Source organism: Mastigoproctus giganteus, chromosome 9 (assembly GCF_048544385.1).
Source record: "Mastigoproctus giganteus isolate SK-2022 chromosome 9, ASM4854438v1, whole genome shotgun sequence".
In the NCBI taxonomy this organism is placed as follows: Eukaryota; Metazoa; Arthropoda; class Arachnida; order Uropygi; family Thelyphonidae; genus Mastigoproctus; species Mastigoproctus giganteus.
The window spans coordinates 203,862,295-203,874,743 of record NC_143583.1 but is presented as its reverse complement, the minus strand read 5'-3'; the positions used below and the strand labels follow the sequence as shown (position 1 = coordinate 203,874,743).

The window sequence follows — 12,449 nt, the reverse complement described above, 5'->3', positions numbered from 1 at the left end:
TTTAATTTTGTGCAGTGCTACTGAACCAGTAGCACTGCACAAAATTAAATATAAACTATAAGAACACTGATATCACAAATTTACACACTATAGCTTACCTGCCAAAAAGAATGTGGACACATCACTGCTGCTTACTTCAATAGCATGACCACTTTTGGCTGCTGTGACTTACTCCACCCTTTTGGGTAGGCTTTCTGCCGGATGATAGACCTTAGTGGATACAGGCCTCCATTCCTCCTGCAAGCCAGTGACCAGTTGACTTGTTGAACTGCTCCTCATCTGACAATACAGTTCATTCCACAGAGTTCAAATACAAAATTCTGTCCCAGCCATTCAAACTTTGTGTATTTGTATCAGTGAACCATTCCTGAACAACACCAGCAGTATGGCATGGGAGATTATCTATCCTGTTGAAACCAAAGAACTGCCATATTATAGTGAGCATGGAATTCTTTAAAATGTTAAGGTAGGCATTGGCATTCATGGTGTCTCCACACACGAGAGGTTCTAGGCCATATCATGAGAAACAGCTCAACACCATAATTCCCCCCCCCCCCCGTGTGAACTTCATTGTTGGCATGATAACTGCATCATTAGATGTTCTCCAAACATTTTCCACACTCGCCCATATGATTGAAATAGGGTGTAGCCATTACCCCACACAACTGATTTTCGCTGTTATATGGACGAGTTATGGTATTCATTGCACCATGCAAGGCAAAATTGCTAATTACAGATGGTAATGTTTGGCCTGTGTGCCACCACTCTCCTGTGAAAACTGAAGTTGCAGAGTTCTTTGTGTAGTGTTTGTTTAAACCTCAAACCTATGTATGATGAGGTTATCTTGCTATCCCCTCCAAGTACCCTCTGGTCAGCCACATGGAATGATCTTCTGTAGACTTCTTGTACATTGTTGGGTGGTTGCAGTATAGTTATGCTTCTCTTTCATGATAACATCACAAATTTGAATGGTATAAGGCTGTCAGCAATCATACAAATTGACAAGCCAGCATTGAAATCTGACAATAACACCTCACTCAAAAATAGTCAGCTCAGCTCTGTGTGCCATGATAAGAACAATTGAGTTGTGTGGCTCATTGCCTTGCTTATATTGATGGTCTGAGTCACTTGCTTATCTGGGCGGTCCAATAGATTACAAAAATAGGTGTCTAAATACTTTTTTGGAGAGTAGTATAGATGTACACACATTTCATGATAATGATGTAGACCAATGGTTTTCAACCGGGGTGCCACTAGGGTGCTGCAACAACATTCTTGGGGTGCCGTGTAATTTCAGTTTTAGTTACTTAAAGTTATTATTATTGTTTTATTTTATTTTTTTTGAAATTTATACATTTATTTCATTATAAAAAGGTGTATGGTACCCATTGTACTGTATCTTTTTAATTTTGTGGTGATCTATAATTGATCTTTATTTAGTACCTCTATATAAATAATAAAATTATTATATAGGTATATATTAAAAGATCGAAAACCACTGTGTTAGGTATTTCTTTTGGCCTAAGGGTGCCATGAAAAAATTACTGGGACACTAAGGGCGCTGTGAACCGAGAAAGTTTGGGAACCTCTGATGTAGACCAAGGATGTGTTTTATGGTAATAAAGTTGTACTTTATATACAAATTCAACGTGGTCATTCAGAACTCTGCCGAGAGACTTTGGGGACCTTTCCAGTAAAGGAACAAAAAGTTCTTACAAGTGTGTCCAAAAATAGTTAGTTTTAATCAAATATATAGAAGTGAGGTACCATTTCAATACAGGTATTGAAATAGTTTAAGAAAAAACTTTCAATACCTGCATGCAGGGGTCACCTGTAGTTATTTACCTAGATTTTAGTTATGCTGCAGGTTATTATCCAACATAGTTTGTATGGGAACGAAAATAAAAACTTATACTTATTGTTCCTTTCATTCGACTTCACTCTTAAAAATTATACAGAAAGTATCTTTATGGTTTTACCAAAAAAATTAACGTAAGTCCGAAGTTACATAACTCAGGCTTATGTCCAGAAAGGACAGCTGGAAGCTGCTAATGCAGCCAGCACAGTTTGAAAATAATATAATACTTTAAAAAAAAAAAGAAGATGATACCACCTACCCCCATAAAATGAGACTGTGATAATGTCTAAAAAACAATTGATGTTAAAAAATTAAATTGGAAAAATTTTTTTAGAAAATAGGAAAATATTGTATGCAGTTTACACATCAACAATAATTACCAGAGGCATCAAAGAGTGGGTGTATTGTATTGTCATATAATAATAATCAACAAAGCAAAAAATAAAATGTTACCCATCCATACTTACACTTATTGTTCCTTTCATTCAAAAAGAACACTATGTATTATGTTAGCTTAAAAACAAACCGGATATTTGTAAAGAATAGATAAAAGGTAAAAAGTGTAATATGTTTATGTAGTAAAATCTTAGCCTTTCAACAATTATGATAAAAAAAACACAATTAATAGGATTTCAGTGATAAGAAGTACTATTTTAAAATTAAGCCAAAGGAGATAAAATATAGTGCATACATTGTTATGATAAGGCACATATGGGCAACCTGCGAGCCGTATCCGGCCCTAATATATTTCAGCGAAGTTTGTCTGATTCACGATGGGAGAAAACATGGTGTGTTCTACTAACTCACATTAAGCTGACGTCATATGACTTGCGCAAAACACACCGTTTTCTCCCACCAAGGTCTCTTTCTCACTTTGACTAGCAGCGTGTGAACGTTTTACAACGTGTCAGTTTGGTGCCTGCATTGATGTTGTGTTCTGTTCGGTGCCTGCGGTGTAGAAGACAGTCCCCTCGACGTGGGCACCTGTACGTGGTGAGGGGACCTCCCAGTGACGCTGCTGGACTTCCAGACTAGCATCACTGGGATCCAATACCCACAGCCCAGGTTCCAGGCTTACATCAATGGAATCCGGCATGTTTGCCGTGCGCTGCGACCCATGGAAATTCAGAAAGGGGGATCCTGGTGGTTGAGGGGCCCAGCTTCAATACACCACTTTGGCCCCTGCTTCAACAAGACGGGAGGTCCTGGAAGGCCCGGCTAGGATCAATCGGCTAGTAGGCTCGCCTGCGAGGGTCAACCGTGTCAATGCCACGCCCCTGCCCTCATGGTCTGAGGGACAGGATTCAGGCTGGCGGCGGTGCGGGTATGGCGCCCCACTCCCGAGCACATTTATTGCTGCCGGGTAGTGGGTGTCCCTTTGGGCTCCGTGGTGGGTGGGGAGCCCGGGCACTGAACCACTTCAAAACTTCACGAATCCTGATAAATATATTCCTTCAGGGGCCCCAACCCGGTCCCTATCTGAAAACAGAGACGGAGAGGTAGATAGCATTATTGCTACAAAGAGGCAGCGAACCGAACTACCATCAGGGCCTGTCCCAAGGTTCTTAATTATGCACTCCACGAATGAAACACCAATTGGTAAAATGTCACCCTTTTTTATACAAAAAGGGTTGGATGGGTTAGCAGGTTCACCCAAGTCAATTAAGAGGCTCCGTTCTGGGGACCTCTTGATTGAAACAAAAAAATGACAGGCAGTCTGAACATCTACTCCAAGTAACATCAATCGGAGGAGTACCCATAACAGTGACGCCACACAGAACACTCAATTCATCGAGAGGTGTCATTTCGGAGTAGGACCTTCTCGACGTAACCGAGGAGGAAATCTGCTCCGAATTAAAACCACATGGAGTTACTGCCGTCAAGAGAATTACTGCGCGAAGGGATGGAAAAATTGTTAAAACCAGGAGCGTTATCCTGACTTTTAACTCTCCTAAACCTCCTGACGAGATTAAAGCTGGATACATCAATTGTTCAGTGCGTCCATACGTTCCAAACCCTTTACGGTGTTTTAAATGCCAGAAGTATGGACATTCTCAAATGGCCTGCCGTGGAGTCCTTGCATGCGCTCGATGCGGTGCAAAGGACCACGAAACAACAGCATGTTCAGCCGCAAAACCCACCTGTATTAACTGTGAAGGCGAACACCCGGCCTACTCACGAGCATGCCAGAGGTGGAAAGAAGAAAAAGAAATTCAACGGCTGAAGGCAGAGCTAAATATATCATACCAGGAGGCAAGGAAATCAGTCAAACCCCTGAATATCAACAAACCTACCTATACCCAGAAGGTAGCAGGGAGATGTTCTGTTGGAACTCAGACGGACATGACCATTCCTCCAAAGGAGTCTTTCACTCCCATCGTGCGTTATCTCTTAAGTTCTCAAAAACCTGCACAGAAAAACCAATCAGCTGCCACTCCTATATCAGTACCTCCTAATGCTCCACAAGTAACAAAGGTAATTATGAAAGAAAAGAATAAGAAAGGGGACGTCTCCCCTACTACCCAAGAAAACATGGATGTCGAGCAGAAGGAGGTACCCGAAGATTCAGTCTTGGAACTCTTTACGGAGGAAGAAATGGACACAGGACAGCGTCCATTCTTTCCCAAAAAAGATAAACCAAGGACTGATAAAAGTAAGCCCTCAGCACCTCGGAAGCCGCCTGATGGACCCACCAAGCCAAAATAATGGCTAAATTCCTACAATGCAATTGTCGTGGATTCCGGCGAAATATTGATGACATCAAGACCCTCCTGCAAAAGCACGAGCCAGTTTGCTTTTGCTTGCAGGAGACATATCTAGAGGCAAATGATGATCCCACCATGCACAACATCACAATTTTTCGAAAGGATAGAATTGCGGATGGCTCTGTACATGGGGGAGTGGCTATCCTTGTGGGTAACCAGACCCCAGTGCAGCCCTTGCTAATTACAACTAGCATAGAAGCTGTTGCAATTCGCCTTACGGTGGGATTTTTATTAACCGTCTGCTCTATCTATTTGCCACCTGGGACTGACATCTCCCAGGAAGACCTTGATGATCTTCTAACGCAGTTGCCTCCCCCTTTCTTACTTCTCGGGGATTTTAACGGACATAACACCCTGTGGGGTAGTGCTAACATCAACGGAAGGGGACGAGTCATAGAGCATATGCTAAATGACAATGACCTTTCCCTTCTAAATACTGGAACAAATACCTTCTTCCACATGCCTACTCGTACTTTTTCTGCCATTGATCTCTCTATCTGCTCCCTATCTCTACCCCCTTCACTCACTTGGGAAGTGGAGGAGAATCCATACGGAAGTGATCACTTCCCTGTGATAACCTCGTTACAAAGTGGGAGACCATGCCTTCCCTTCAGGTTACCACGGTGGAAGATTGATCAGGCTGACTGGACTGCCTTCCAACATCAGGCAAATTTTGATCTTAGCACAGTCAGTCAAGAGCCTATCAATGATGCAGTTACGTACATCACAGAAGTTATTGTCCAAGCAGCTGCGAATGCTGTTCCAAAAACATCTGCCCGGTTTCCACCATTTCCCAAACCTTGGTGGAATTCACAATGCACAGCAGCAAAAAAGGCTCGAAACAAAGCGTGGGGGATATTCCGCCGATATCCTACCACGACCAACCTTATAGCCTTTAAACGTGCACGAGCCAAAGCACGATATATCCGCCGTCAGAGTCAAAAGGAATCGTGGATCCGTTTTACATCATCTATTAACCAGTCTACCAACTCTAAGGTAGTCTGGGATAAAATCCGGAAAATGAAGGGAAAATATACATCCCACCCTTCTTCAATCCTAGATTATAATGGATGCGCTATTTCAGATCCAACTGCAATAGCCAATTCTCTTGGGGAAACATTCTCCAACATCTCTGCAACATCTTCGTATTCCCCAGAGTTCCTGGTCCTAAAATATAAAATCGAAAAACAGGCACTTAACTTTAAATCTAAGAGCATTTATCCCTACAACGGGGATTTCACTATTCAGGAACTGAAAAGAGCCCTCGCTCTTTCCAAAGCAAGTGCTGTTGGACCAGATGGCATCCATTATGAAATGATTAAGCATCTTTCACCAAAATCTATGGATTATCTGCTCTTTCTATATAACAGAATCTTTATTGAAGGGCAGTTTCCGGATTCCTGGCGATTGCCTTTGCTAAGCCAGGAAAGGATCCAAAAGTCACTACCAATTATCGTCCTATTGCTCTGACTAGCTGTCTGTGCAAAATCCTGGAGAGAATGGTTAATTCTCGTTTAATATGGTACTTAGAATCAAATGACCTTCTCTCCAACATCCAGTGCAGCTTCCGAAGGAACCGGTCCACTTTGGACCATCTTATTAGCATTAGCATTAGCATTAGCAGAGGCATATGATGCAAGAAAGCAAGCTTATTCAGCATCAGCTAAAAAAAAAAAAAAAAAAAACCCACTCCCATTTCACCCCTCCGTTCGTTCGAAATACCTGTCCAGTTGAGCTTTAAATTTGTTTAGGCTATCAACTTCAACAACAAGTGATGGAAGTCGGTTCCACCAACCAACCACCCGCTGGCCAAAGGCAAATTTCCGCACATCTATCCGACATCCGTCCTTCCTCAATTTGAATTTATGCCCTCTGAGGTGATTATTCTGAGAAAGATGAAGAATCCCATTGGCATTGAGCATGCTCAAACCATTCAAAGCCTTATACACCTCTATCAGATCACCTCGCCGGTGCCTAGTCTCCAAACTCTGTAATTTGCAAAACTTAAGCCTTTCTTCGTAAAAGCAACCCTTTGTTCCATTTACTAATCTTGTTGCCCTTCTCTGTACCCGTTCCAGCAGCTCTACATCCTTCTTGAAATGAGGCCTCCAGACCTGTATACAGTACTCAAGATGTGGCCTTACCATTGCCTTATACAAGGGAATAATCACCTCCTTATCCCTGCTAGAAAAATTCCTGTATATCATTGACAAGACACCTTGAGCTACTCTTGCAGCTCGTCTGCACTGCTCAGAGAACTTCATATCTGCCTGCACAATTACCCCCAGGTCCTTTTCATTCTCCACCACTGTCAGTGTAGTACCGCAGAGTTGATACGTTGCTCTGGGGTTACTGTTTCCCATATGCAGCACTTTACATTTGTCGATGTTAAACCTCATTTGCCACCTCTCAGCCCATCTGTTCAACCTTTCCAGATCCTGTTGCAGCAGCATAGCGTCAGTATTGTCCTTAACGACCCTGCCAACCTTTGTATCATCTGCAAACTTGGACATTAAACTTGATATCCCATCATCAATATCATTCATAAACACCGAAAACAACAACGGACCCAACACTGAACCTTGAGGAACTCCACTAATAACATTAGTCCACGTTGAGCAGTGTCCATTGATTACCACTCTCTGTCTTCTGCCACTCAACCATCCCCTTTTCCATAGCAGCAATTTGCCTCCAATGCCACACTGCTCCAATTTGTGCAGCAGTCTTCCATGTGACACAGTATCAAAAGCCTTTCTAAGATCCAAATATATAATATCAAAGTTATTCCCTGCATCCAGTTCTTTTGTGACTACATCATAGTATCCAATCAAATTGGTCAGGCAAGACCTGCCCTTAACAAAACCATGCTGTGTCTGAGCTATAACTGAATTCTTGTCTAGATGATCCTGCAGTGCTTCTTTAACCAGTGCCTCCATTAATTTACCTGGAACAGAAGTTAAACTAACAGGTCTATAATTACTTGTGTCAGCCTTTGATCCTCCTTTGTGAATTGGGGTTACATTTTCACATCTCCAGTCTATGGGCACCTCCCCTGAGTCCAAAGAAGCTCTCATAATTATGGCTAGGGGTTTGCATACTTCCTTTGCTGCCTCCTTTAATATAACTGGATAGATCCCATCCACCCCAGGTGCCTTTTTTATGTTTATCCTCAACAATCTCTCCTCCACTTTCCTCTCAGTTATTACAAAATCATACAGCTCACTGCCAATGTGTACTTTACCTACATCATTCTCCTTCCTGAATAACTCCTCATGCGTGAATGTAGATGCAAAATACTCGTTTAGATTGTTAGCCACCTGAGCAGGATCCTCAACTGTTGAACCATCAATATCCAGTGGACCAATCTGATTCATCCCTTTCCTTTTCGAGTTCAAGTATGTAAAGAACTCTTTTCTGTTTTTCTTTGCATCCTTTGCCAAGGATTTTTCATAGTCTGCCTTTGCCTGCCTAATCTCCTTTCTGACTTGGTTACAGACCAACTTATATCTATCATAGGCTTCCATGTCACCCATTAATTTGTATGTATCCCATGCATTTTTCTTCTCTGCCACATGTCTCATTAGTCCATCTGACAACCATTTAGGCCTAAACCTTGAACAATATTTCTTAGTTGGTATGTAAAGCCTGGTAGCCTCCAAGATTAGTTCCTTGAATGCTTCCCATTTTGAGTTTGCTGTTGGTAACATCATCAGTTGGTCCCACTGTATAGAATTTAAATACTGTCTCAGACCATCATAGTCGCCTTTACGAAAACAAAAACCCTTCCCTTTACCTCTGATGGTAGTTACCTCCTTGAGTAAATCCCACTTCAACACACTGTGATCACTGCCACCTAGTGGTTCATTTATCTGCAGGTTCTTAATGCATGAAGAATCACTACTGATAATCAGATCAAGAGTATTGCTCCCTCTTGTTGCCTCACGAACATGCTGATGTAGAAAACAATCATCCAATAAATCCACAAAAGCCTTGCTAGTGTGCGAGTGACCAAACCACAAATTCCAGTCAATATCTGGGAAATTAAAGTCCCCCATTATAAGACTCTCTGATTTACTGGCCCACTCTATTTCCCTGTACAATATCTTATTATACTCATCAGAGTCATTAGGCCTATAGCACACTCCTACTCTCAATTTTGATTTCCCTATGCTTATGTCACATCAAACTGACTCGACACTGCCCTGTCCATCGATGTCGACTGGCTTCACTTCCTTGGACTTTTATGTGTTTCTTAATTAATAGCATAACCCCTCCTCCCCTCCTGTCCTGTCTATCCTTTCTATACACATTGTATTCCCCAAATTCCAGTTCCGCATTACTTATATCTGTGTGACACCACGTCTCTGATATCCCAACAATATCTGCCTTTGATGTTTTGAGCAATACCTCAAATTCATCAAATTTATTTACCAAACTCCTAGCATTGGTGTACACGCAGGTATACATGCACCTGTTTCTATTCTTAGCTACCCTAACACAACCCATGTGTTTACTTGTACCGCAATGACTACCAGCAGTCTCTGAAATATCCTGCATCTTGTTTTTCAGACTTCTGCTCATTTCAATAGAAGCAGTGCAAGAATCACTTCCACCTCTGCCACTGGCTACTGTTAATCTATTAGTCCTTGTAGGCGCCTCCGTAGCCAGGTGGGAAGGAGCAGCAGTGCGTAGCACACGCTTCTTGATTAGACCGGGGTTCAAGCCCGTCACCACCAAATACGGAGCATGCGGAAAGGTCAGGGAATGACCACCGCACGAGCAATATGGCCTTAGTTGCTAATGCTCCTAAAAACCAAATAACAACAACAAAATAGTCCTTGTATCCCCCCCCAACTAGCAGTTTTCCGACCCACCTAACACTGCCTCGACAGCATCAGCAAAAATTCTTGCACTCTTTCTATTTAAGTGTATCCCATCCCTGTAGAAGCAATCTCTCCTGTTAACAAGTACAGTCCAGGCTGAAAAAAATTCTACCCCTTGAGCCTTGCACAATCCCTCCAGGGCCGAATTGATCTACAAGGCTCTCATCATATACTCCCTCCTATCGTGTCTGGGCAGAATTGCAGACACTTTCAAGTTCAACCCTAATTCACGGCTTTTTTTCAACAGTGACCTGTACTTGCTAAGTAATTCCGCCGGTCTCCTACTCTTAATATCATTAGTGCCAACGTGTACAACTATATCACCTTTTGTGCCCTTAAAAGATGATATCCGCTCTACAACGTCATCAACCTTTGCCCCTGGAATTAGACTGGAAACATCCATTCGGGATGCTTTCCTAAAACGCGAACACTTGGTGTCAGTGTTCTTTGACATGGAGAAAGCATATGACACAACTTGGAGATTTGGCATTTTAAAAGATTTACATAGCCTAGGACTTAGAGGGCGACTCCCCTTTTTTATTCAAAACTTTTTAGCCAATCGATCTTTCCAAGTTCGTGTGGGATCCTCACTCTCTCGTTCCTTCAGCCAAGAGGAGGGTGTACCACAAGGATCAGTATTAAGTGTCACGCTTTTCGCCATCAAAATAAATTCAATCACAGAACAACTTCCTCCAACTGTAAACAGTGCCCTCTATGTTGATGACTTTAGCATGTCAGTCATGCAACATGAGGGTTATTGAAAGGCAACTGCAGAAAGCCATCGAGAGTCTGAATTCCTGGGCACTTGCTAATGGCTTCAGGTTCTCGCCGGAGAAGACCGTTTGCGTACACTTTTGTCGTAAGCGCAATCTTCATCCTGAACCCGAATTAAGGCTCGGACAATATGCTATTCCAGTAGCAGCGAACGTAAAATTCTTGGGACTCATATTCGATAAAAAACTGACCTTTTTGGATCATATCCGTCAACTCTGCACAAAGTGCACACGTGGGCTTAATATTCTCCGCTCGCTCTCCTCTACATCTTGGGGAGCAGACCGATATATCCTTCTTCAGCTTTACCGTGCACTTGTGCGATCCAAACTAGATTATGGGTCCCAGGTATATTCCTCAGCCAGAGACAGTGTCCTGCGATGGCTGGACCCCGTCCATCATCAGGCCCTACGTATTGCTTCTGGAGCATATCACACATCTCCTGTCCAGAGCTTATACGTCGAAGCAAATGAACCACCGTTATCGCTTCAACGTAAGCAGTTGTCTTTAAAGTACGCTTTAAAACTGAAATCCCTGCCAGACCATCCTACGTGGCCAATCGTCCTTTTGGTATTCGTCTCCAAGAGCTACTCAAAGAACTTAATATCAAGGTAGACAAGGTTGCCCAAACACCAAAGCAACCCTTTCCACCCTGGCATGCTCATGTCCCGGCATGTGACTTATCTCTTAGAAATTGGGGAAAGTCGGACACTCCATCATCTGTCTACCTGCAGCTTCATTCAGCACACCGAACTGAATATTCCGACTTCGCGCCAGTCTACACAGACGGTTTGAAGTTAGACTCATATGTGGGATCTACTGCTGTCTTTACAGACAGCTCTATATCGGAGCAGATTCCCTCTGAATGCAGCACATTTACTGCAGAGCTGCACACTATAGAGTTAGCCTTGGATCACATTAGTGAATGCCAATACCAACGGTTCATTCTATATTCCGACTCTCTCAGCATGTTACAGGCTTTAATATCTGTAAGATATAATCCTCATCCAGTTCTGTCTAGTATTCAGCAGAAGATTCACTTCCTCCGTGGACGTGAATATGATATCCGCTTCTGCTGGATTCCCAGCCACATTGGGATTAGGGGAAATGATTTGGCTGACACTGCAGCCAAATCAGCAATTCCCAATAATAACCGCTGCCTGTCAGTCCCCTATACAGACTACAGGTAAGTAATACACCAAAAGATACATTCCCAATGGCAGGATTCGTGGAATAGACAGACTGTGAATAAATTATATCATATAAAGCCTGTAATTGAACCGTGGCAGTCTAGTCTGCGCAGAAATCGTAAGGAGGAAGTTGTTCTTGCCCGGACTTGCATAGGACACAGTCATTTAACTCATTCATTTTTGCTGAGGCTGATGACCCTCCTATGTGTGTGTCCTGTGGCACAATTTTAACGATTAGACACCTTTTAATTGACTGTCCAGATTTTAGCAGTATCCGTTTTACCGCTTTTAACCATCTGACTGAGCCGTATACACTCAGTCAGATTTTATCTGACAATGACAATGTGTCTGCTATTTTTAGTTATTTTAAATCAATAAAGGTTTTTACTTGTATTTAATATTTACATGTTATTGTTATTTCTTTATTGATTTATTTTTTCTACATTTTATACCTTTGTTATTTTATATACTGACATGGTGACCTAAGTAATTAGTTCAGTGAAAATTTAAATATCACCTGAGTTTGGCGCATTATAGCCTTAGTTGCTAATGCGCCAATAACAAACAAACAAACAGTAGAAGACAGTTTGTTTGACAGTTCTGAATATCGCTTATAAATTTGGGACAATGTCAAAAAAAGAAGAAAAGTAGATGCAGAGAATCGTCAATTTCAAGACAACTGGACGGAGGATTATTATTTTATTCTGAATAAAGGATTTCCTGTATGTTTGCTGTGCAAGGAATCCGTATCTGTCAACAAAGAATACAACTTGAAGAGCCACTTTACTTTGAGACATGCGGATCACCAAAAAATCGATGGACAACTACGAAAAGATGAAATACAGAAGTTGAAGAAGAACTTGGATACCCAGCAGCAAATATTCAACAAGCAAAGAACGCAGCACCACACCATTGTCAAAGCCAGCTTTGTGGTAAGCGAAAAAATCGCTAAGCATTCTAAGTCATTTGGAAGGAGAATTTA

At 42.1% G+C, this 12,449-nt stretch overlaps 1 protein-coding gene across 1 annotated transcript in view; it reads left to right on the top strand.

Moving 5' to 3' along the window:
- Window positions 1-12,449, top strand: part of Pop1 (POP1 ribonuclease P/MRP subunit) — a 126,368-nt gene that overhangs the window by 44,357 nt on the left and 69,562 nt on the right. The window lies entirely within an intron of this gene.